Source organism: Arvicanthis niloticus, chromosome 1 (genome assembly GCF_011762505.2).
Source record: "Arvicanthis niloticus isolate mArvNil1 chromosome 1, mArvNil1.pat.X, whole genome shotgun sequence".
Classification (NCBI taxonomy): Eukaryota; Metazoa; Chordata; class Mammalia; order Rodentia; family Muridae; genus Arvicanthis; species Arvicanthis niloticus.
In genome coordinates this window covers 9,551,651-9,576,121 of record NC_047658.1, presented here as the reverse complement: position 1 = coordinate 9,576,121, position 24,471 = coordinate 9,551,651, and positions in this window count along the sequence as shown.

Below are 24,471 nucleotides of genomic sequence, written 5' to 3'. Positions count from 1 at the left end.
TCCTTATGGCTTCTAGGTCCCTGTATTCTGAGCCCCTTCCGAGTCCCCTTCGCCCGCAAAAGAGACACGTGAGGCAGTGTTCGGGTAGTTACTACAGCGAGGCTTTATTCTTGTATCAGCAGAAGCGGAAGACCCCAAAGCCCGGGAAAGGCACTGCTATATATACCCTAGAGTGGTGTTTTCACTTCTGATTGGCTGTTCACCCATCACCCCATATTACACCCCGGGATGGGCAGTGGCTTGGCCCCCTTTTGCCTTTTGCCCCTGCGTAGTTAGTTGTTTACTTGTGGGAGCACAGGATGCCCGCGCCATCTTGTAATGGTGAATGTTGTCACACTCACCCTTTCAATTTTATTAAGATGGAACAGCCTTTTGCCTATCAAGCGTGGCACCAACTCAGTGAGGGAAAGCAGAGGCCTGATCCTTTGTGCAAAATGAGATATTGTAATGGGTTTCTTCTCTTGTCATTGTGCAATGAGTAATACTTCCCATACCCATCTCGATGCCTTTTTGTCAAGGAAAGGAAGCCTCCACTCTGGAGCGCCCAGCGGCCGTCCGTGGGTGGAGAGGAGGTTTTGGCATCAAACCTTTGTGCAATCAGGCATACTTTCGGGAAATCTATCCACACTCGTGGAACATTCCCTGTCGAGTACCCACTTGCAAACACCTCTAAATATTCAGGTACCACAGTTATTCAGGCAAGGGCTAGCTAGACTTAGACCTCTCATCGACCCAGTGCAATGGGCTGAACCCTTGGGGTGCATCGACTGAGGGTCTCAGTCATCAGATACTTTCTTAGCCTTGATAGCCAAATTTCAGGGGAAGATCCTTGCTCAAGGCTACGAGTGCTTGGGCGATAGCGACCTTGTCACGTTTTTGTTGGGCTCTGAGCTTGCAGACCAACCATAACATGAACACTAATCCACAACATAGGGCTGCACCAAACATACTTATCCCCACCCTTTAAGAAAGAAAGAAAAGGCAGAGGTAAGCCAAGAAGTAAAATCGCCAGGGGGAACAGGATCCACTCATGTTCCATTAAGGCTCAAAATCCAGATCTGCAATCACTGCTGCATCTGGTCCAGCTCCCTAGTCCAATTCCCTTGTAAATAAGCAGAAAGATTATGGTTTTGAATAAATGTATCATTTATAAATCTCAGAGGTGTAATACATAGATGTGGGGTTGCTGACACGCAGCTCATTTGAACCACATCTGTGAGTTGTTCCACATGGGCTTGGAGCAAATCAACTCTCTGATTGACCAACAGAATGCCTGATGCCAAGTGTGCATCCACTTTCTGTAGAGTGGTCAAAGCCTCAGAAGTCTTTTCTGAAATTTGATTAAAAACAGTAGCTGTTGTAACTTGATTAGCCAAGGCTATGCGAGCTGTCACAGCTGTAGCTGCAGAGATGGTAATAGCAGTGATAATGGCTGCAGTAATGCCAAAGTCTCTCTTCTATCTAAATAAAGTCAAGGTCCCAGACGTCTGAACTGGGATAGGGATCTATTGTGGTATACTGGCTATTAGGGCCTGCTTATACACAAGAGCAGACCAGCACTGGGACATAAAGCAAGTTACATTGGTACACGTATTAAAGGAGTGGTTGGATAAGATGAAAAGAAATGGAGGATACACACAAACTGGAGTGAGGCATTAATTCACTCGGTATAGTTAAAGGTATAGGAGAAATTCTGTTTAGCAGAAGTGGCGCCTTTTAAGAAGGCAAGGGCATAGGTTTTGGAAAAGCAGATACGATAGCCATCTAAATTCACTATATATACTAGGAACCCAATTTAGGAGAGTCCAAGTGAGAACTGAGAGCGTCTGCAGATGAATCCTTGGGGGGGGGGGTCATTTTCAGGAACCGTAAGTCGCCGCGTCAGTCGCTCTGGCAGCCAAAATGGGTTGTCTTCTTCCTGTGGAAAAACACAAACCGCTCCCCTGGATCTTATTAAAATAGGATCCGGGCCTTTCCATTGACCAGTCAAAACATCTTTCCATTTTATCATTTCTTTTGGCCTAGTTGGTTTCAGGCAATGGCGATCAGCCGCCGTGTTGCCCTGACTGTCCAAATTCAAAAAGTTGAGAGTAAAAAGTGCCAGAGAAACAGTAACCCATGGCACCGTGGGTAGAGCTTCCTCAACTTCTCCTTTTTGTTTTATCAAATAAGTTTTAAGGGTACGATGAGCATGCTCAATGATGCCCTGTCCCTGAGGGTTGTAAGGAAGACCAGTCAGCTGTGTCACCTCCATTTGGCGACAAAATTGTTGAAATTTTTGAGAAGTGTAGGCTAGTCCATTGTCAGTTTTAAGGATTTTAGGCTTTCCCCAGGCAATCCAAGCCTCGAGACAATGTTGAATAACATGGGCCGCCTTTTCTCCGGTCAATGGAGAGGCAAACATAACTCCAGAACAGGTATCAATGGAGACATGCAAATATTGTAATTTGCCAAAGGATGGGATGTGAGTAACATCCATTTGCCAGATCTGTAATGGCCTAATTCCCCGAGGGTTAATTCTGGTATGGGGAACAGGTAGGAATTGACAGCAGTTTTGGCATTGCTTGCTCTGGTTCCCCAAAGATTCTGCCAGCTGCCTCAGTCATGTGGGCCACAAAGTCAGAGAAGGACTCACTGGTCCCCTGAGTTATTTTGAACAAATAAAGATTACTGCCTTCCTTCCTAGGGAGAGACTTCCATGCCTTTATTGCGGCTGATGCTATCTGTGCGTAGACCTGCCAGGGATGAGTGGTCTGGTCGTTCGCGTGTACGCCAACTCCAGCCAACATGTAAAAAGTCCATAATTGTTGTCCCTCAGTGTTTGCATTAATCCTGGCTTGTGCTTGCAGTGCCTCGTGCCATAAGGCCTTCCACTCTAGGTATTGGCCCATATTGTTAAGTACCACCTTCACTGTGTCCTGCCAGTCTCCTGGCGTCATAGCAGCTGTACTTAATCTCTCCACTTGGGATACAGTAAAATTAGCCCCAATTCCATATGTGCGTACTGCCTCAGCTAATTCTTTGATCTGCCTATACTCTACTGGGGCATGAACACGGGCGCCTTCTGCCTCTTCAAAGACCAAAAATGCCAGCTGTAGCTGTCTCTGATCTCCTGGGCTGAGAAATGAATTAGAGACGCTGCCCGGGCGTAGGTCGGAGGCAAGGGCGGGGCCGAGGGACTCAAGGTCTTTCTTAGTCTTGTCTCAGAATGGTTATTTTTTGCATAGGCAGCTGCCTCCTTCTGTAGGCTTTCTTCTTCGGAGCTGCTAAGGCCTATGGCGGCAAGCTCCTTAATGGGGTATAGGAGGGTCCTTTTGACCTCCACTCTCTCTTCACCAGCCAGTGAAGGGTCCTTAACCTTAACAGGCCCTGCAGTGGCCCCTGTTCCTTTTGAGTACTCTTTTCTTTGACCAGGCTCCTTGGCCTGCCTCTGTTGCCCAGGCTTTTTTGCCTGCTTCTCCTTTCCAGGCTCCCTGGCCTTATCTTTTTCCCCAGGCTCTTTGGCCTGATGCCGGCTAACATGCTCTGTTTCTGATAGCCTGGAGTGGACCTCTCCTGAAACCTCTTGACTCGCACTAATAGCTGTGCTGCAAGCTGGATCTTCACAACACCAATAAGCTAAAAGCAAAAGCAACACAAGCAAGAGGCCAACTAGTGCAGCGGCGGCAATGGGTGAAAATCCGCTCGCAACGAAGGCTTCCACCCCAAACATATCTCTCAGAGACGTACCTCGATCCTGTAGTTTTTTAACCCGCCCCGAATCTCAGGGGGTCTCCGAGGCGCCTTGAAATTCCCGGGTTTCGGCACCAGATGTTCCGTGCCCTTTCCGAGTCCCCTTCACCCGTGAAAGAGACACGTGAGGTGGTGTTCGGGTAGTTACTACAGTGAGGCTTTATTCTTGTATCAGCAGAAGTGGAAGACCCCAAAGCCCAGGAAAGGCACTGCTATATATACCCTAGAGTGGTGTGTTCACTTCTGATTGGCTGTTCACTCATCACCCCATATTACGCCCCGGGATGGGCAGTGGCTTGGCGCCCTTTTGCCTTTTGCCCCTGCATAGTTAGTTGTTTACTTGTGGGGGCACAGGATGCCCGCGCCATCTTTTAATGGCGAATGTTGTCACACTCACCGAGGCTCCTAACACCCCTGCTTCTAGCAAATATCTCCCCGCTGCATCTGGCACGACCCCTCAGTCCTGACTCATCCTCTCTGTCTCACAGTTTGCATTACCCCTGAGAGTGAGCTCCATGTTTATCTGGTGAGTGTGGTGGGCATGGACATCCTTCCTCTTCCCTTAGTGATGCACGTGAACAATGACACAGTCTGAACGCGTCTGAGAGATGTACAGCCCCTCAGGAGAAGCGAAGGCCAAAGTGGCTTTCATCATGTGCCACCTAAGTAGTCACCTCCGTGTGTCTTGGCCCATCTTACAATTCTTTACATCCTTGCTATCCTTGCTTAAAAGTGAGAGAGAGCCCAAGATCCTAGGAGCTTACAAAGGTGGTGCTGCACAGAGGAGAGGTAGTCTCAAAAATTGTTAGGAATAAATGAGGAAAAAGGAAGGGGCCTGGCAATGTCAACTACTTCTGAGGACCAGCATGCCAATACTTTGAAGAGAGGGAAAACTCAAAACTCAGATAAGATAGGGCCAAAAGAAATAGGGCCTGAAGGTCAACAGTAAAGAGTTCATTCTCAGGACAAGTTAGTTCATTCTTAGTATAAGTTAGTAAGTAAAATTTACTATGCTCTTGAAAGAAATATATGTTGGATAGAGCCACCTTTGCCCTCGGTAAGAGTTTATACAAAAGAAAGAACAGTATGAATGAATGAAAAAGTGTTAATTGTTAGTCTCTGCTCTTTATAGGAAAGTTGTATAGGGCAGGACCATACTGTAAAACACAAACAGATTATGGCATAAAGACAGCTTACAACGCACTGTGAACATACTGAATTAGAAGGTGATAAAACACAAAGGTTATATATACTCCTGTTAAAAGTTTGTTTGGATTCTAATTGGCTTTTACTTTGAAACTGCATGTCTGCTGCTGGCCTATGCACAAACTAGATGTGCCTTGCTAGATATAATCATTTGGCTTGCAGTACAGTACTTAAATCATTTTGGCTTCCAATATCCAGGTGTGCTTATCTATGATGTAATCATTTGGATTGTAATACTGTACTGCTTAGATATGGGAAAAGGCTAATCACTGTCTACCAGGAGACAAGCGGAACTTAAAATGAATTTTCATAAGTACTTGTTGAGATTCTTGGATAATGATTAAGGAAAAATCTGAAACTGTATGTGTTTGAATACTCTGAAGTTCTGTATAAATAAAGGGGCCGAGCTGTTCGGGGCCACTTGCTTGAACGAGTGGTACCAGCTCTACCCTGTGCTGGAGAGACCTCTGCTCCTGTCAGCAGGTGGACCACCTCAGACACACCTGACCTGGTAAAGCTGTCTCCTCCAGGTCGAATGTGACATTACCATCTTGCCATGGAGCAGATGTTATGATGACCCACAACGACCCTCATGAGATGGGGCCTTTAAATGGTCCATTGTGGGGGACAGGGTGACATTTTATGAGACCCTCTTGAGGCCACTCCCCTCTCTGACATTGCAGTTGCTACTCTCTCAGAGGTGAACAATTTGCCGAGCGGGACTTTTCTGGATGCTGCTTCTAAGTCACAGGGGATGGGGGGCCTCCTGGTGGCAATGGCTGCCTAAGAGTAACCCATTTGCACTCATTGGGGCAGAATCATTTTTTTTGGTTTGTCGGTGCTGCCCTTTTACCTGGGTGAATAGATGTCTATCTCCCTAGGAGAAGGCACATGATACATGACTAGAATATTTCTAGAGAACCAAAGGTTCAAGGCCCTTCTGTCCCAAGTTGGAGGAAAAGCAGCCTTGCTCAACTCATTCAAAGCAAATACGGTACAACAGGGCCTTGGGACCTGCCAGGCCAGGGCACATGAGCTCCAAGATATCTCTCTCCCTGTGTTCTGACAGACCCTCAGGAAACCACATCCCCTGCCGTGAGAGGAGCACCATGCTTGTGGCTAGAGCTATGACTGTTCATGAGCACCACATCCCTCCAGGGCAGACGTTAGCACAATGGAAGGAGAAAGAACCATATCTGTGCTAAAGGATACTTCTATGCCAAACTATATTCAGATCACCTCTGGTGCTCCAACCACAGAGAGTGCATCTGCTTTAAGGCACACAGTACACACATTCTGAGGACATCTCTATTCCAGCTTTTGGTAAACCTAGGCCAAGCAACTTCCATCTTTGAAGGAGTCAACCTCATGGGTGAAATATTTGTGTTTCAGGAGAAACATGCCTCTACGGTGGGCACAGTAAACAGCAGCACAGTACACAGGACACCTCCATACCCTGCTTAGACCTTCATCAGTGCTGGAAGTGCAGCATCAGTCACCCACTCAGTTTCCTCTAGTATAAGAAGCAGGATCCAGCAGCTAAGCAAAAGCATTTTTTCTAGCTGGGCTGTGGTCACGTGCCTTTAAATCCTGGCAGGGGAGAGGCAGAGGCAGGTGGATCTCCAAATTTGAGGCTAGTTTGGTCTACAGAGTGAGTCCTAGGACAGTTCGGACTACACAGTGAACCCTGTCATAAAAAACCAAAAAGCATTTTTCTAGAAATGGCATCAGGTGCTCACAGTACCCCCTGAAAGAGCCTAGGCCCCTCCAGTTGCAGCCACGCACCCTCCTACTGGTCCTCTTACAGTTGGAAGGCAGCAGCATCTCTGGGTGTCTTTGTGTATGTTGCAGGGAAAGAGTCTCAAAGAGGCACATCAGAGGTAAGTTTATGGACTTCCATTGTGGAGATGATAGAGAACTGTGAATAGCCACTACGTTCTGCTGCGGTTTCAGCCACCAGCCAAAAGAGGACATATATACAGATCTTTTGGGATGTGGACAAAATGTTTTGAAATTATGTCAGTAGCTATGCATGCATACACTAATATCCAGTGAGTACCGTGTTTTTTCTGAATTGCAGGAAGCATGAATTATAATTCCACAAAGCTGTTACAAAACTTGATAGATATATGAAGTGGAAATTTAAGGGTTCTTTGGAAAGTCAGTTATGTTAGATGATGCTTTTCTGGGGCAAACACATGAAGGAACGTTTTGCTGAAGCAGACACAAGAGAAAGAATGTTCTGCTAAATCAAGCACGTGAAAGGACACGTGATGAAGGATTCTTTGCTGACAACACATATGTATTGGCCCGCCTTACATTGCATAGTTGGGTTCCATTTCTCAGGAGAGAAAGGCAAAAAAAAAAAAAAAAAAAAAAAAAAAAAAAAAAAAAAAAAAAAAAAAAAAAAAACTTCTGGTGGCATGCTGAGACTTCTTGCCGCTTCTGCAGACTAGGGTTGATTGGCAGAGTGATGTCAGCATGTCAGCTGAGACAGACACACTTGCTGAGGTAAGACCCATGGAGGACACGTGATGTTTGGAGGGAGTATAAATAGAACTCAACTCTACAGACAGTGATGAAGTCTGAGCTTGGCTTGCTTATAGAGCTAGCTGTGTGATGCTCGTGGGTCGTTCATCTTCACTGATCTTTGATTTACTGAAAGAGGCATGCCAAGAACTTCTCCTGGTGTCCCTTTGGGTCCCTCCTGCTGACTCAAGCCGAGCCTGAGGCCTGGCTGTCTCTGCTAGGTCATGCCACTGCTGCTGCTAACCTGACTATACATATCCATGAAGCGTTTATGAGTGGATCAAACTGCTGCTGCCAAGCTGTGAACTGAACTGCTGACTTCCAGACAACACAGACGAGAGTTACTCCAAAGAACCTTTCTAAACAGGTCCACTTCCCCCATATCTTTTCTTTTTCACCATCTCTGGTGGGTAGTGGGCTTTACACATTTAAGAACCATCATTAAAAGACTTTGAAAAAATTAAAATAATAGATATAATTCCTCATGCATAGCAATTAGAAACTAAAGCTATGTTGTTATCTCCAATAGCTCTGAGCAAATGGTTGGAATTTAGCATCCTTGAGGCTGGACAGATGGCTCAGTGGGTAAAGTGCTCGCTGTGCAAGCATGGATTCCTGAGGTCAGATTCCCCAGCACCCACATAAGAAGTACTTGTTTACCATGTGTAAACTCTGGGACCCACTCCCAGCACAAGCCTAAAACTCAGCACTGGGAGGCAGAGGAGGAGGGTCCTGGAACCTCACTGGCCAACCAGTCTGTCCAGTCAGGGGCCATGACAAACACAGTGTCAAAAATAAATGATATGGAAAATGACAGATGAATTGTAAACCTCTCTACACATACATGCTTGGGCATAGACATGCACACAAACACACACACACACAGAGAGAGAGAGAGCACGGTGCATGCGAGCACACACACAAGACACACAAACAAGCACACACAAATACACATGCACACATCAGGAGCAAAGTTCACCCCATAGGCCATAGTTTGCTGACCCTGTTACAAAGTGCTGCTGAAAGAAAAGTTGAAAAACCTAAAAAAGAGGCAAGGGTAACACAGAGAATGCCCATCTGTTGGATTAGACAGTCTGGGTCAGATCTCAGCTGAGACTAGCCACCAACCCGAGAGAAACCAAGGAACTCTTATAGAAATTGGCTCTGAGACTTTGTTGTGAGCAATGTAGGGCGAGGGCACAGTCCGTGGGAAGAAAAAAGCTCCCTCTCCCAAGCAGGGAAGCAACAAGGAGCCTGCCGATATGAATAATCTCCAAGTGGTGTGGGGCTCAAGTGACCACACAGGGACCACACTCTGCGCCTGCAAGTCCAGCTTCGGGCGGCCAAGCTGGGGTTTGGCAGTTGGACCTCGCTGTTTGCTTCCCTTTGTGTTTTCTGTTCCGGTTCCAGTTTCGTGTCCTGCTCCCGGCTCCTGAGCTCTGTCTGTACTGTTCCTACTTGTGGCAGGGCAGAGTACCACTCTCAGATTCCCACTCACCCGAGCGTCTGAAGCACACAAATAGCTCTTCACTAGCTATTTCCGGCAGAAATTTCACTAGCGTTTCTTCCGGCAGATCTCCCGCACCTGTTCCGTTCCTGCACCTATTTCCTACGCTCCTCCTCCATCCCCGCCCTCCCCTCTGCCACCACCCCCTCTCCTGCCCCACCATGAAAGTCCCTAGCTCGGTGGAACATCTGTGCTTCACCTTGGTTTTGATTGCCATCTGTTTGTTGCAGCAGTCTAGCTGCATGCAGACTCTTGCAAGGTCTTAACCCTCCAGACTTTGGGTGTGGGACAGTAACCCCGAGTATCTGTTAGCTCAGCTGTCTCAACTGTACATAGTCAGTGCTTTAATATATGCAAAATGTCTTTGATACAGAAACACATTTGACCTAAAGGTTTTTAATTGATAATTGCACCTAAAAGAAGATATCCATATCAAAATGTAGATCCTGCTGCTATAAACAAATTTCTCTATGAAAATGATGGAATTGAAATTGAGTATTCTTAGAGGGAAAATGCCTTTAGTATGTACATATAGTTTTGATCAACATTTTTCAATATATCTTTTTTGTATGATTATTATTATTTATTGAGACATTATCTTATATAGCCCAAGCTGCCCTTGAACTCCTGACCCTCCACCTCTCAAGTGTTGAGATGCAGGTGTGTGATACTACACTTCCACTCTTGGGTCTCAAATTGGCCTGAAATTTATCTGCTGCCTTACATAGCAGGGCATCTGGCTCCTCACCCAATCCCTGCGCTTCCCTGGATGGGTGAGTTATTTTGTGGTGTAGATCCTATCAAATAAGCATAAGGATCATTCCCCAAATTCTTTCAGTCAAATCAGTCAGGGCTGTCTCCATAAAGTAGGGTTTGAGAAAAAATAGCATTGGACATAGGGGAAGGTCGGGTTTATATTAGCCCCAAAACTGCAAGGGTAGGAGATTTTCAAGAGTCTTTGGTTACAACTTGGCAGAACACTTCAAAATTATTTGGCAGAACATCTTAACAGGGTAGAACTCAGAGTATAGGGTGTAGAAGATGTCAAATTCCAGAAAATGGGTCAAGATCTGGTCAAATCCATGTTTTACAGAAATAAACTTATTTTGACCTTGTGATTAAATAGTTTCTAACCTTAAGGAGGAGTATGGCTGGCCCATTAGTGGCCACAAGCAGGCAAGCAATCTGCCTTAATTATATACATGATATCAAAAAGGGAGTCGGAGAATTTCCCCATGCAACATGAGATGAACAATAAGCCATACCAATCAAAGTGAAATGGCATTGGTGTAATAATAGACAAATTGTTTGATAAACACAATACAAAGCTTGCAAATTAACTTCTGCAAATGTATTAAATAAATCTTTGGCAACAGAGCTCTTAAAAGTGTAACAGTCTGAAAAATCGCTGTAGGAAATAAACTCAAATAGTAGGAAAAGACAAAGAGTGTTTGTTCTGTAGAAACAATCAGCATGTGGGGTTCAACCATTCATCAAAACGGTGATGACCAAGGAGATTGCAGGCCCCTTTTTATGCAGGGCTAGGAGAATTTTCTAGAAGGATTGGGTAATCTCTAGGAACCAAGCAGTAACATTAGTACAATTTTGATTGGCTACTATGTTAGCTCTTCTATACTTAAAAAATACATTAGGTCATTCTAGAATTTCATTGGTGGGTGCTGGGGAGGTCACGGGGGTCGGCTACTGATTGGCTTGTGCCAAGTAAGTGGTCAGTGGTCAGTATTTCCATGTCAATGAATGTTTAACCACAGGATGAGATAGGGCTGCCCAGCACAGATGACCCATCCTGAGAGAAGATATTTTTCCATTCTTGTGGTCATCTCCAGGCTTCTTGGGAGCAGAGAGTGGGGGATGGAGAGGGTTATAATTTTGTTCCTGGAATTTATGTTCTGTTCCTGGAGCTGGTGACCTATGGCCTAGTTCCTGGGACTGGTGACTTTCCTTTCAAAGTCGGGGATGATCCTAAAATGGAGACAAATGGGGTTCATGTCGTCCTTTCAAAAGAATTGAATACCAAAACAGAACAAAACAAAACAAAAAGACAGAGAAACAATAATAAAAATGAACAGAGTATTCTTAGAGGTTTCACAGTGTACATGAGGGAAGATGCTGGCAAGGGCTGAGGATGGAGGGGGAGGGGCAAGGATGGGAGGAGAGCTGAGGATGGAGGGGGAGGGGATGAGGGTGGATGAGAGTGGAGGGGGGATGAGGGTAGAAGGGGAAGAAGTGGGGTAAAGAGCAGACAAGAGCACTTTCTGTTCTTCCAGAGGGACTGAGTGGTTCTGAGACTTAAGGTCAGAAGGCTCATAGCCATCTGTCTGCAACCCCAGCTCCAGGGCTCTTCTGCCCTCTTCTGGTCTCTACAAGCAGTGCACTCATGTGCACAAACACATACACACACACACACACACACACACACACACACACACACACAAGAAAATAAAACAATATTTTTAAACAGCCAACCTTTTTCTTTACAAAAATTAACTCAAATGTATAAAAATGTAGAATAAAATCATGTAACCTTCTACAAAAGGAAAGACTCAAAGTGATATCAGACTTAGGGGTGATTGTTTTAGATATAACATTGAAAGAAGAAGGCCTAAAAGAGAAACCTGACAATTTGATGTTTATTAAAGCTAAACACTGGAGGCTGGAGAGATGGCCCAGCCCAGCAGTTAAGAGGACCCAGGTTCAATTCTCAGAACCCAAATGGAAGTTCACAATCATTTGTAACTCCAGTTCCATGGGTTCCCATACTCTCTTCTGACCTTCACCAGCTGGTGCACACTATTGGCATGCAGGTTAAACACTCAAACACATAAAATATTTTCTTTAATTTGAGAGGGACCTGGAACTGTTAAATGTATTAGGAACCTAAAAAAATAACTTCTCTGCCCTTAGGGCAGCCAGTATGACAAGGGTCTTACATAAAAATTTCTCTCTCTCTCTCTCTCTCTCTCTCTCTCTCTCTCTCTCTCTCTCTCTGTGTGTGTGTGTGTGTGTGTGTGTGTGTGTGTGTTTCTCACTTTAGTTTTTTCAGACATGGTCTCCTACTGAGCTTGGACCTCACAAATTCAGCTGGACTTGGTCAGTCATTGACCTCCAGAAACCCTCTTGTTCCCCTTAGAACAAGAACATGGTAGTGTTTTCAAATCGCATATATGTATATTGTATTTACATAATTTCCCCTCTATTCCCTCCCTCCTACTCCCTCTGTAATTAATGGCCTCCCCTACTTTAATTATCATTACACACATGCACACACACAAATGAATCAATATGTAAATACATCTTACTGGATTAATTTAGTGTGGTTTATATGTACATGCTTTGAAGAATGATCACTTGGTGTTGGATAACCAATGAGAGGGTTCGTCCCTGGGCCAGACTGATTCTCCCCTCCCAGAAGTCATTATTGACTGTACATCTTCATCTAGGGGTAGGGCCTTGTAAGATTTCCCCCATTCACCTCGGCATGTCAACTTGCACTAAGCGCCATAAGTCAGACCCAGGAAGACAAAGGTCACATGCTGGGTCATATTTGTGGCTCCCAGCTCAAATCTTCAGATGTGAGTCCATAACCTGGAGGGACCATAGAAACCAGGAACGTTAGAAGGGACTGTGGTGGGTGGAGGAGGAGCTCTAGAGAAGAGGCTATAGGACATCGGTGCTGTGGAAGGGGGTGGCAAAATGAGGGTTGGCTTTAGATGTGAGCATGAGGAAGGCAGTGGTGAAGGAGAGGGAAGGAAGAGAAAGAAATAAAAATCACCAAGTCTCTTTGAAAAGCTACAGGGAACATGACTTCATGTTTACCTAAAATTGCATGTTATACATACGTGGTGTGTGTGTGTGTGTGTGTGTATGAGAGAGAGAGAGAGAGAGAGAGAGAGAGAGAGAGAGAGAGAGAGAGAGAGAGAGATAAAGCAAGTGTGCACACATACATATAGAGTTTAAAGGAAATTGTGCTGCTGGGGTTGGCCACGCCCCCTCTGGTAACATAGATTGTCTAACTAACCCCCAGTACCAAGCAAGGAGAACACCCCTTTTCAGTTGTTGGTCAAGTGGAATATAAGGAACTCCCCAAAGAGACAATTACTGTTGCCCCTGGTCGCCTCCCAAAATGCAAAGGCGACCCCCTATTGCAGAAGACAACATGCACATGCACACAGGGCTTGGAGGAATCAAGCTGGATCTGACCCGGAAGCTTCCTCCCTACTACCAGAAGGCACCATGCAAGCTCCCAAGGGGAAAAAGCAATCAGTAGTCCTGCCTAGCTGTGACACCCATGAGCCACAGCTATGACTGCCCTGCAAAGATATCCCCACAGATGCAATAGTGGCCCTCGTATCTTGGTAGCAACAACAGCTGTCCAGCTGAACTTACAGCTTTCTCAAGAGAATTCATGCCTGATACCATAAGCCTAGCCCAATATCTAAGAAGCTGGGGTCATGGAACCCACTTCTGACAATTGGTGGTGTCTTACATAAAGAAGGTGGTGGCACACAGCTTTAATCTCAGCATTCAGGAGGAAGAGGGAGGCAGAGCTCTGAGTTTGAGACCAGCCTGGTCTACAGAGTGAGTTTCAGGACAGCCAGGGCTACACAGAGAAACCCTATCTCAACCAACAACAGCAAAGAGTAGCTCTCTTCCTCATCAAAGCAATTTCTCTTTACAGCAAATGGAGACTATCACAGAGAATAATTAACCATGTGGGGTGGCTAGACCCATTGTGTGCATCTACAAGGGATCATTTAACAGTTGGGGAATATCACGAAAGAGGGGCCAGAGGACCAGGACATCTGTTCTGAGGATGGGTCCTTCTATGACAGGAAGCTACACCCATAAAATGTCAATATGGCTGCCTGTGCAGCTGTTTGTTCATTTATGTGAGGGGATAACTGAGGTCCTCACGTCTGTGTAGTGAACATTTTACTGACCGAGCCACCTCTGCTGCCCCATTAAATATCATTTTTAGCTATTAAAAGATGGGCTTTCATGACAATACAAACTCCCTATTTGCTACAAGTACAATTTTCCTGACAGGAAATGGACAAACCACAGCATCGACATTGGACCATGAGTAACTAGACTAGGCTGGGAGAATGCAGGGGACCTGCCTTCCTCCTGGCCAACAGCTGCACGGGGACAGAGAGACTGCCAAAGCTTAGAAAGTCTTCTACCAAAATCATGCTCTTCCACACATGATGAGATATTTCCAGCTTAGAAAGAATCTAAAAATAAATGTGTACTCATTTGTTTGTTCAAAAGGAGAGGGCGGCAGAGAACACACATCGGGGAAAGGGAGCCAAGAGTCTGTGTGTCTAGGAGACTTTTCCCCTAATCCCTGAACAATTTCATCTCTGATATCTGGTATGTTATGTCAAGCTGAGACTACACATCTCATTCATCCTCAGGGGATTTGGAGAAGTTTGATGGTGTCAGAGCAAAAACCTATACCTGCATGTGGACTATGGATTCTGGCCTCCCTAAGTGTGTGTGTGTGTGTGTGTGTGTGTGTGTGTGTGTGTGTGTACACTTGCAAACGTACATGTGTGTGTTAATGTGCCTGGCTGGCTGGCTGGCTATGTTATGGAGCTTTAATGGGAGATGTTGGCAACTTTTCTCAGAATTCAGGGAAAAGAAATGGGGCTACCCTGTCTGTCAAACTGATTTTAGATGAAGAGAGCATGCTGGGGGTGCAGGGACTAGAGAGATGGATTGGTGGTTAAGAGCAATCGCTGCCCCTGCAGAGAACCAGAGTTCGGTTCAGCACTAACACAGCTAGCTGCTCACGAACATCCTTAACACTGGTTCCATGGGGTCAGCCACCCTCTTCTGGTCTCTGTGGGATCTGCTCAAATGTGGTGCACACACATTCCGGCACTCAGACACATAGAATAAATCTTTAAGAAGAGAGGAAAGGGAGCCTGTTAAGAGGATGACAAGGGCTGAGTGGTCATCATCCTCTCTCTAACACTTTCTGAAGATGTCTTTATTCATGTGTACTGTACATGTAATTCTTTGGAAAGTCCACATTTCTAACGAACTTGATGAGGTTGAACAAATTCAGCTGACTTTCCTCTGCCACCTTTTCAGTGAGCATATACTCTGAAGAGAGATCTTGGTAAGCTTGTGGTAGACACTTGTTCAGATGACTCTCGTCATAACAAATGGCCTCAATATTATTGATTTTTGTCTGTTATTATCATCTGGCAAGAGGCTTTAGTGAGCCTGTATACCTCTTCCACTGACCCTTCAAATCAGGACCCTGTGTAGTAAAAGTCCCCCTCATCCTCTGGAATGTAAGCTTGTGACTGAGACTGCCGTTCATAGTCAAATGATTCCCAACTGACCATGTAGAAGCTGGAATGGAGAATCACAAATAAAGAGAGAATCTCCACACCCACGTAGTACTGGAAACTGATGTCCACACATCAGATGGGCCACCTCCTTGCAAAAATGTTGCTGGGAATAAATGCTGATGAATTCCATTCACAGCATGGAGGAGTTCTCCCAGGAGTCCTGGGAATCTGGAAGATGACCATTTTCCTTCCATTCTAGAGGGAGATCTGAGGAACACTGTGAGGTTTGTCAGTGAAAATGTAGTAGCTCACCCTGTGGCCTACCATGAAGAATATCTCTACAGACACCAAGAACTCCTTCAGGTACATGGGATGCTTTTTAAAACAAACACGGTCAATCCAGTGGTACCATCCTGGAGTCTGAATCGCTCATTTAAAATGTCAGTGTTGAAAGTTCCTTCCCATACAATTAGGGCAAGCCAACTGGCCAAAACTAAGACATCTCTCCTAGTGGGTATAAGCATAGTTGGCTGGGGATATATCAATTTTGATAATGGCTTTTCCTGCTTCTTTTACCATTCTCCACCAGCCATGTTGACCCTGCTTAGCTTGCTCTTGGGAATCTGGCTCTTCTGGCACCAGTAGCCATAACCAAAGCTGGCCAAGACAAGAGCAATTAGAAGAATAGTACCTTGATGAAGTGAGTATTGCCTAGACAGTATCCACAATAGCCTGGCCATGACCCACATCCCATAGTTGTAGGCTGGGTCTGCCAATGCTCTCAGCTACCCGCCCCTGCCAAGAGAGGAGGTGAAAGAGATGGGCTCATAGAACACCTGTTCTCCACCACCCGCCCCCCACACTCTCAATTCCCTGTCATGGTGCAAGAGGTACCTCAAAGCATAGTGTCCAGGGCCTCCCAGTGGAGGCTGATTCCAGAGATGTTACACGCACTGTTAAATTCAGCTTTGGTTTGCCCAAGAATTGCTCAGGTAGATCCAGCCAACAGGCAAATGGATCTCCAGGGCCAGAATGAAGCAGTCAGGGCTCCTGAAGCAGGGTGATGTGGACACTAGGGGGAGATTGTGAAGAAAGCAGAAGAGGTAGGCCCACCAAAAGGTCAGAAGTCTATGCTCTGGTCTGCCCTTCACCCTCCCGGGCCAGACACCTCCAGTTACATGAGCCATCACTTGAGAAACCTGTGCAACAAAGCTAGGTGAGAGGGACAGGAATCTCCTGGCAGGAGTCACTTTCCATCAGACTCTAAGAAGCTACTCAAAAAAATCTCCCAAGGGTCTATATAGGAGGCAGGGAAGCATGCCCTGTGCCGAAGATGTCTTATTCACGTGAATATGTATGTATGTGTAATTCTTTGGCAAGTCCAAAATGTTAACGTTCTTGATGAGGCTGAACAAATTCGACTGACTTTCCTCCCATCTATTAGAATACCCAGTTCTTATGTATTATTTGAATGTCACAGAACAAGCCTGTGTGTGACATGCTGGGGGAACCCTGCAGCACAAAGGACGAGAAGCCTTAGAGAGATGGCTGACCAGACCTTAACGACAAGACCAACCAGAGCAGAGCAACTACTCAGCCAGATGCTGAGAGTAAGGTCTTGATCTGCTGCCTCACAGGTATCTCTTGGGAGACTATTTTGTGTCTTGGTGTTCTTTCTATGACTGTGATAAAGTACATGACCCAAACCAATGTGGAGCTGAAAGGATGTAATTGGGTTGTAGGTTGTATGTCATCCATCATCAGAGGAACCATCGGGGCAGGGACCTGGGAAAGGATTAAAGTAGAGACCGTTGAAGAATGCTGCTAACTGATTTCCTCCCCATGGTTTATTCAGCTACTTTTCTTACATATCCAGGACCATCTGCCCTAGGGGTGGTACCGCCCACAGTGGGCTGAGGCCTCCCACATAAATTCTCAATCAAGAAAGTCCTCCTGCAGACTTGCCTACAGACCAATCTGATGGAGGCATTTTCTCAGTTGAGGTTTTCTCTTCTCAGAAAACTCTAACTTGTGTCAAATTTACAGAAAACAAAACAGAGCACACGCATACACACACACACACACACACACACACAAAAGCATGCCAACATATATGTATGTATTAAGTAAAAGAACTGATTGGAAAATGTCCGTGTGTGTGTGTGTGTGTGTGTGTGTGTGTGTGTGTGTGTGTGTGTGTCTGTGTGTGTGTGTGGATACAGGTATGTGCAGGGGTGAGAGGCTAACTTCAGCTGTTAGTCTCAGGAATGTCATCCACCTCCACTGTGACAAGGTCTCTCACTGGCCCAGAGCTCAACAACAGGCTTGACTGAGCATTCTCCTGCTTCTGCCTCCCCAGCACTGGGATTTCAAATGCATGTCATCGAGCCTGGCTCTTTAAAATAGCCATGAGGGCAAGAACTAAGGTGCTATTCCTTGTGAGACAAGCACTCTCCTGACTGAATCATGCTCCAGCCTCCTGTCAAGTTGCTTATCCAATGCATCTTAGGCTTCCGGTTCAGCTGACTCTCATCTACTACCCACTTGTGCTGGCTAGTTTTATGTCGACTTGACACAGGCTAAAGTCATCTGAGAGGAGAGAGGTTCAATTAATAAAATGCCTTCATAATTTCTGCCTGTATACGAGCCTGTAGAGCATTCTCTTAATAAGTTATTGATGGGGGAGTGTCAAGTCCACTATGGGCGGTGCCATCCCTAAGCTAGTGGTCCTGGGTTCTAGAAGAAACCAGACCGAGCAAGCCATGTTAAGCAAGCCAGTAAGCATAACCCCTCCATGGCCTCTACATGTGTTCCTGCCTCTAGGTTCATACCCTGCTTGAGTTCCTGTCCTGACTTCCTTTGCTGATAAACAGCAATATGGAAGTGAGCCAAATAAACCCTTTCCTCCTCAACTTGCTTTGGTTGTGGTATTCTGCTGCAGCCATAGAAGCCTCAACAAAGACAGCACTCAATGAGGAAAGGGAATGCTACCTTGCTTATGATTGCTATAAACACATCTCGTCTAAGCACTTCTGAGTATATGCCTCATCCGACATACATAATTTTGACACTTTAGGCACTTCTGAGTGCATTACAGAAAGAAAGGGTGTATAGGGTTGTTTATGGGGGATGGGCATTACTATTCATTCTTTCAAGGTTTGATGTAGCCTAGGCTGGCCTCACACTTGCTGTGTAGCTGAAGATAATCTTAATGTTCCCACATTACTGGTGCTGGGATTACAGGAATGCATCACCATGCCTCGTTTGTATATGGTGCTGGGGAATGGCTGACTCACCTCAGCGCTCCATCTATGGAGAACGTCAGAAAGAAGTACAGTGGCCTTGAAATACTCAGCACACAAAGCCAGCAGTGACTCATAGCCTTAGGGCCCTTGCTCAGCCAGGGACCCCCTAGTTATGGGACAAAAGATGGAAGGGCCTAATGAGTCCAGCAAACTCTGGCTCCTGCTTGGCTACCTCCAAAGGAACACAGCATATGTGCAGTTAGAACAGGTCCCTTTCCCACTGATCTGCAACACTCTATTCTAGTCACTGTGGTCACTTGCCACATGTCTTAGTTGCTTTTCCATTGCTGTGACAAAATACCATGACCAAAGAGACTTATAGAAGAAAGACTTTAATTTGGAGGCTTACAATTCCAGAGGGTTAGAGTCTATGACCGTCATGGCAGGAAGCACGGTAGCAGGCAGGTAGGCAGGCAGGCATGGGTCTGAGCAGTAACTGAGAGCTTACATCAGATCCACAAATACAAGACAGAGAGCAAGCACAGTGGGAATGGCCTGGGCTTCTGAAACCTCAAAGCCCATCCTCAGTGACACGCCTCTTCCAACAAGGCCACACCTCCCAATCCTTTTCTTTTACCAATTGTTTGGAACCTGGGGACTAAGTGTTCAAGTAAATGAGCCCGTGGGAGCCATGCTTGACATCATGCTTCCATTATCAATCATGGACACCCCTGGCCTCAGAGATCCTATACCCAGAAACACCTGAACCATACATGCTGAGCCAGAGAAGATGGCTCCCTGGCCACTACCAAGTAGATAACAAACACCCAGTGCTAGGAGATGAGGCCCTCATCACTACAGTCAAATATACTGATGATCATGAATGCTCTCTCCCAAAGCTAGCACATAAAATCCAGAGCATCCAGACCAGGCTGCCGGGCCCTAGAGTACCTTGGGAAACAATGTACATGAGGCCAAGTCTTCATCACCAATTCTGTGGAAAGGCAGCAACTGGCGTTTCCCTGACACGACATGCAGCATATTTATAAAAACGAGAAATACAATAACCACCGAGCTGCATGTGATGGTACACTCCCACAATGCCTGCACTCGGAAGGCTGAAGTCGGAGCATTGGTGTGGGCTTGCAGACAGCCTGGGGTACATAGTAAGACCCTGGTAGTCTTACTATGGTCTTAAGTCTTATTCTGGTAGTTTGAATAAGAATGGTCCCAATGAACACATATATTTGAATGTTTGGTTATCGGGGAGTGGAACTCCCTGATTGAAAGGCATTAGGAGGTGTGGCCTTGTTGGAGGAAGTGTGTCACTGGAGGTGAGCTTTGAGTTTTCAAGAGCCCAAGCCAGGTTCAGAGGCTGCCTTCCTGTTGCCTGTAGATCCAGATGCAGAGCTCTCAGCTAACTCTCCAGCACCATGTCTGCTTGCACTGATGATAATGAACTAAACCTCTGAACCTGTAAGCAAGCCCCAAGTAAATGCTTTCTTTTTATCAGTGTTGCATGGTTGTGGTGTCTCTTCACAGCAATAGAATTCTAAGACAAACCTTGTCTCAAAAAAAAAATAGCCAAAAAGTGTAGAGAGCCGTGGTGAGTGATGACAACATTCACCATTACAAGATGACGCTGGCATCCGGTGCTCCCACAAGTAATAAGTGGACTGCGCACTGTGCAAGTGGTGAAAGCACGCCAAATCACTGCCCAACCAGGGGCGTAATATGAGGTTATGAGCAAGCAGCCAATTAGAAGTGAACACGGCACTCTAGGGTGCATATAAGCAGCGCCTGTTCAGGGCTCGGGGTCTTCCTCTCTCTATTGCAATAAAGCTTGCTGCAGAAGGATCCTGGTGTGTCTGAGTGCGTTCTTGCTGGCGAGACGATTGTGCGGGTCACAGCTGGTGCCGAAACCCGGGAAGCCTCACCATTTCCGGTACCGAGAAGACCCTCCGTTCGCAGAGAAGGATTCAGAACTGCAGGACCAAGGTAAGCTCCGAGAGGCACGTTCGGCTTTGAATCGTTTCTCTCATCTCCCAGTCTAGTTAATGCCATTGAGGCCTCTATTATCATTCTGATAGGACTCGCTCTCTTTCTTTTAGTTTCATTTTGCTTTCATAAGGGCTGGTGTTGATTCACCTGAGGGGAGATTTAGAACGAGAGCGACGAGACAGAAAGTTGAGGGTAGGAACCATGGGGCTGTGGAAATTGGTCAAATCACATTTGGAGGATGAAGAGTGCCACCCAATGGTAGTATCTGGACAGGGAGCACTAGAGGAGCTACAAGACAGCATGCCAGAAACGGAGCGAGATAAAAGGTTAGGAGCTCACAAGAAAAAAGACATGTCTAAGAAAAAAGGCCCTTCTGAGGACACTGGATCCAAGGAAGTGAGAGATAAGGGAAAGGACGCCCTGGGAGAGAAGGAGACAAAGAAGGAGAAAGTCTTTAAGGAAAGGAAGAGCCTCCGGTAAAGAAATTGGCGGCTCTAGGACTCAGTGATACCGAGTCAGATGAACTCAGCCCCTCGGAGGAGGTCCACCTAGAGGAGGAAAGGCACCGCCCAGACGAGCGACGAGCTACTCGCTCGCACAAGGGGCCAAGAAGGACTGATAAGGGAGCTGCACCTTTCTGGCTCACGAGTCCTGGCCCTAGCGCCCCTCCACCTTACATGGACGGCTGCTGCTCAGATTCTTTCCTTTCAAAAGATGAACAGAAGAAATTACGACAAGCGTTTCCAGTGTTTGAGGCAGTTGATGGGGGCCGGGTCCACACACCCGTGGAGTATACTCAAATTAAAGAACTTGTTGAGTCGGTCCGTAGCCATGGAGTCAATGCTAATTTTACAATTGCTCAGATTGAGAGGCTTGCTACCTTTTCTATGACTCCGGGAGATTGGCAAACCACTGTGAAGGCCACACTCCCCAACATGGGACAATATATGGAATGGAAAGCCCTGCGACATGATGCTTTGCAGTCACAGGCGAAATTAAATGCTACTACCGAGGGCAATCAGAGACAGTGGACTTTTGACCTGTTAACTGGACAGGGACCATATGCCAATAACCAAACCAATTATGATTGGGAGACATATACCCAGATTTCGGCTGCCTCTATCAAGGCATAGAAAGCACTTCCTAAGAAAGGGGAGTCTGGGGGACACCTAACAAAAATATTACAAGACCCCCAAGAGCCATTCTCAGACTTTGTGACTAGGATGACATTCTTATGTGCCATAAGGAATTAGTTGTTTTACAAACCTCATACCCTTTATTGCTCAAAACCCTGGGACAATGGGCCTGCATATTGCTACTGAGAAAGTTCAAATTTCAGAAATTGGCTCCTTTCTAGGGACAGTTATTTACCCAGAAAAAATAGTTCCTCAGAAATTAGAGATTCGCAGAGACCATTTGCACACTTTGAATGATTTTCAAAAATTATTGGGTGATATAAATTGGTTGAGACCATTCCTGAAAATTCCCTCTGCTGAATTAAAACCTTTGTTTGATATTTTGGAAGGGGATGCTCATATTTCCTCGCCAAGAGCCTTAACACCGGATGCAAGCCGCGCCCTACAAGTGGTAGAAAATGCCTTACAAGATGCCCAGCTAAAACGCATAGATGAAACCAAAGCCTTTGGCTTATGTGTTTTTAAAACTAGACACTTACCAACTGCTGTGTTGTGGCAGGATGGGCCCTTGTTATGGATTCATCCCAATGCTTCTCCTGCAAAGATTATTGAATGGTATCCAGATGCAGTTGCTCGGCTTGCCCTTCGTGGGCTAAAAGCAGCCATTACCCATTTTGGAAGGGAACCTAAGGTTTTAATAGTGCCATATACTGCCCATCAAGTCCAAATATTAACTGCTACCTCTGATGTTTGGGCGGTGTTGGTCACTTCCTTTAATGGTCAGATAGATAATCACTATCCCAAACATCCCATTTTACAATTTGCCTTAACTCAAGCTATTGTATTTCCACGTATTGTATCTCAGAAACCACTCCTAGATGGAATGGTAGTTTATACAGATGGGTCAAAAACAGGAGTGGGTGCCTATGTGGTTAATAACAAAGTCACATCCAAACAATATCATGAAACCTCACCTCAAATTGTGGAATATTTAGTGGTGTCAGAGGTTCTGGAAATTTTTCCAGGTCCCAGTGTACAATATGATAATTAAACACGAGCAGCTAACTTGTCCAGAAAATTATCTTTATACCTTGCAGGAAAGTGGTCAGAAGGATGTGATGTGACTCTTGAATCATTGCGAGCGGCAGTGATAGCCATCAACTCGACACGAGTGGACCTGTCATTGACTGAAAGACTCTCCTCCTGGATTTCTTCAGCCTTTTCTTTCTTTAAAGAGTGGGCGGGGGTAGGTCTGTTTGGTGCAGCCCTATGTTGTGGATTAGTGCTTATGTTATGGTTGGTCTGCAAACTCAGAGCCCAACAAAAACATGACAAGGTTGTTATTACCCAAGCACTCGCAGCCTTGGAACAAGATCATCCCCTGAAATTTGGCTATCTATGCTAAGAAAGTAATTGATGATTGAGACCCTCAGTCGATGCACCCCAAGGGTTCAGCCCATTGCACTGGGTCGATGAGAGGTCTAAGTCCAGCCAGCCCTTGCCTGAATAGCTGTGGTACCTGAATAGTAGGTTGACAGCCCTTGCACTCCTGGGAACTATATTCCATTGCACAGGGATGGGCGTCAATTCCTCTTTACATCCCCTTAGCCCTTGCACCCAGAGGACTTGTTTCCACTGCACCTGGTAGGGTAAGGGAGAATCTTCGGGCTGTAAGCTCTTGATCGCTTATTCCCCCAAGATGGAGTTTGCTTGATCGAGCTTGAGTTCGAATCTTGATTGGTGCCACGCTAGATAGGCCAAAGGCAGTTCCATCTTTATAAAACAAAAAGGGGGAGATGTAGAGAGCCGCGGTGAGCGGTGACAATGTTCGCCATTACAAGATGGCGCTGGCATCCGGTGCTCCCGCAAGTAATAAGTGGACTGCGCATTGTGCAAGTGGTGAAAGCGCACCAAATCACTGCCCAACCCGGGGCGTAATATGAGGTTATGAGCAAGCAGCCAATTAGAAGTGAACACGCCACTCTAGGGTGCATATAAGCAGCGCCTGTTCAGGGCTCGGGGTCTTCCTCTCTCTATTGCAATAAAGCTTGCTGCAGAAGGATCCTGGTGTGTCCGCGTGCGTTCTTGCTGGCGAGGCTATTGCGCGGGTCACAAAAAAAGAAATATAATAACTGAACAAGTAGATTGGTAATGAATAAATGTTTACATGAAAGAACTCCATTTTGTCTTATTTCCTTCTATTTAAAAAGTATTATTACAGTTATTTATTCTCTCTCTGTGTGTGTGTGTGTGTGTGTGTGTGTGTGTGTGTCACAGAACACCTGTGTGAAGGTCAACACACAACTTGGAGAAATTGGTTTTGTTCTTCCACCATGTGGGTGCTAGGGATACAACTGGGGTATTCAGGCTTGATAACAACTGTCCTTACCTTCTGAGTCATCGCACCAGCCTACTTTATTATTTTTTAAAAGAATTATTTGTGTGTGTGCCCACATACACAGAGGCCAGAAGGAGGAGCTGGATCCCTTAGAACCAAAATCACAGGCATTTGGGAGCCTCCCAGTGTGTGTGCTGGGAACCAACTGGGTGCTCTGAAGAAGAGATCTTGCTCCTCATAGGAACAAGTGTGTAGCTCAATCTGAGGCTGACAACAGATGGAGATCTGGGAGATGAAGGAGCAAATGACAGCCCTTCATCTCCCTGACTCTATGTCACTTTGGCTTTGGGACAAATGTGAGCCAGGTCTCTATGTGGTACCTGTTTTTGTGGTTGTTGTGACCAGCCACCTAACAGAAAACACAAGGACTGTCTTTAACTGCACTTATCTC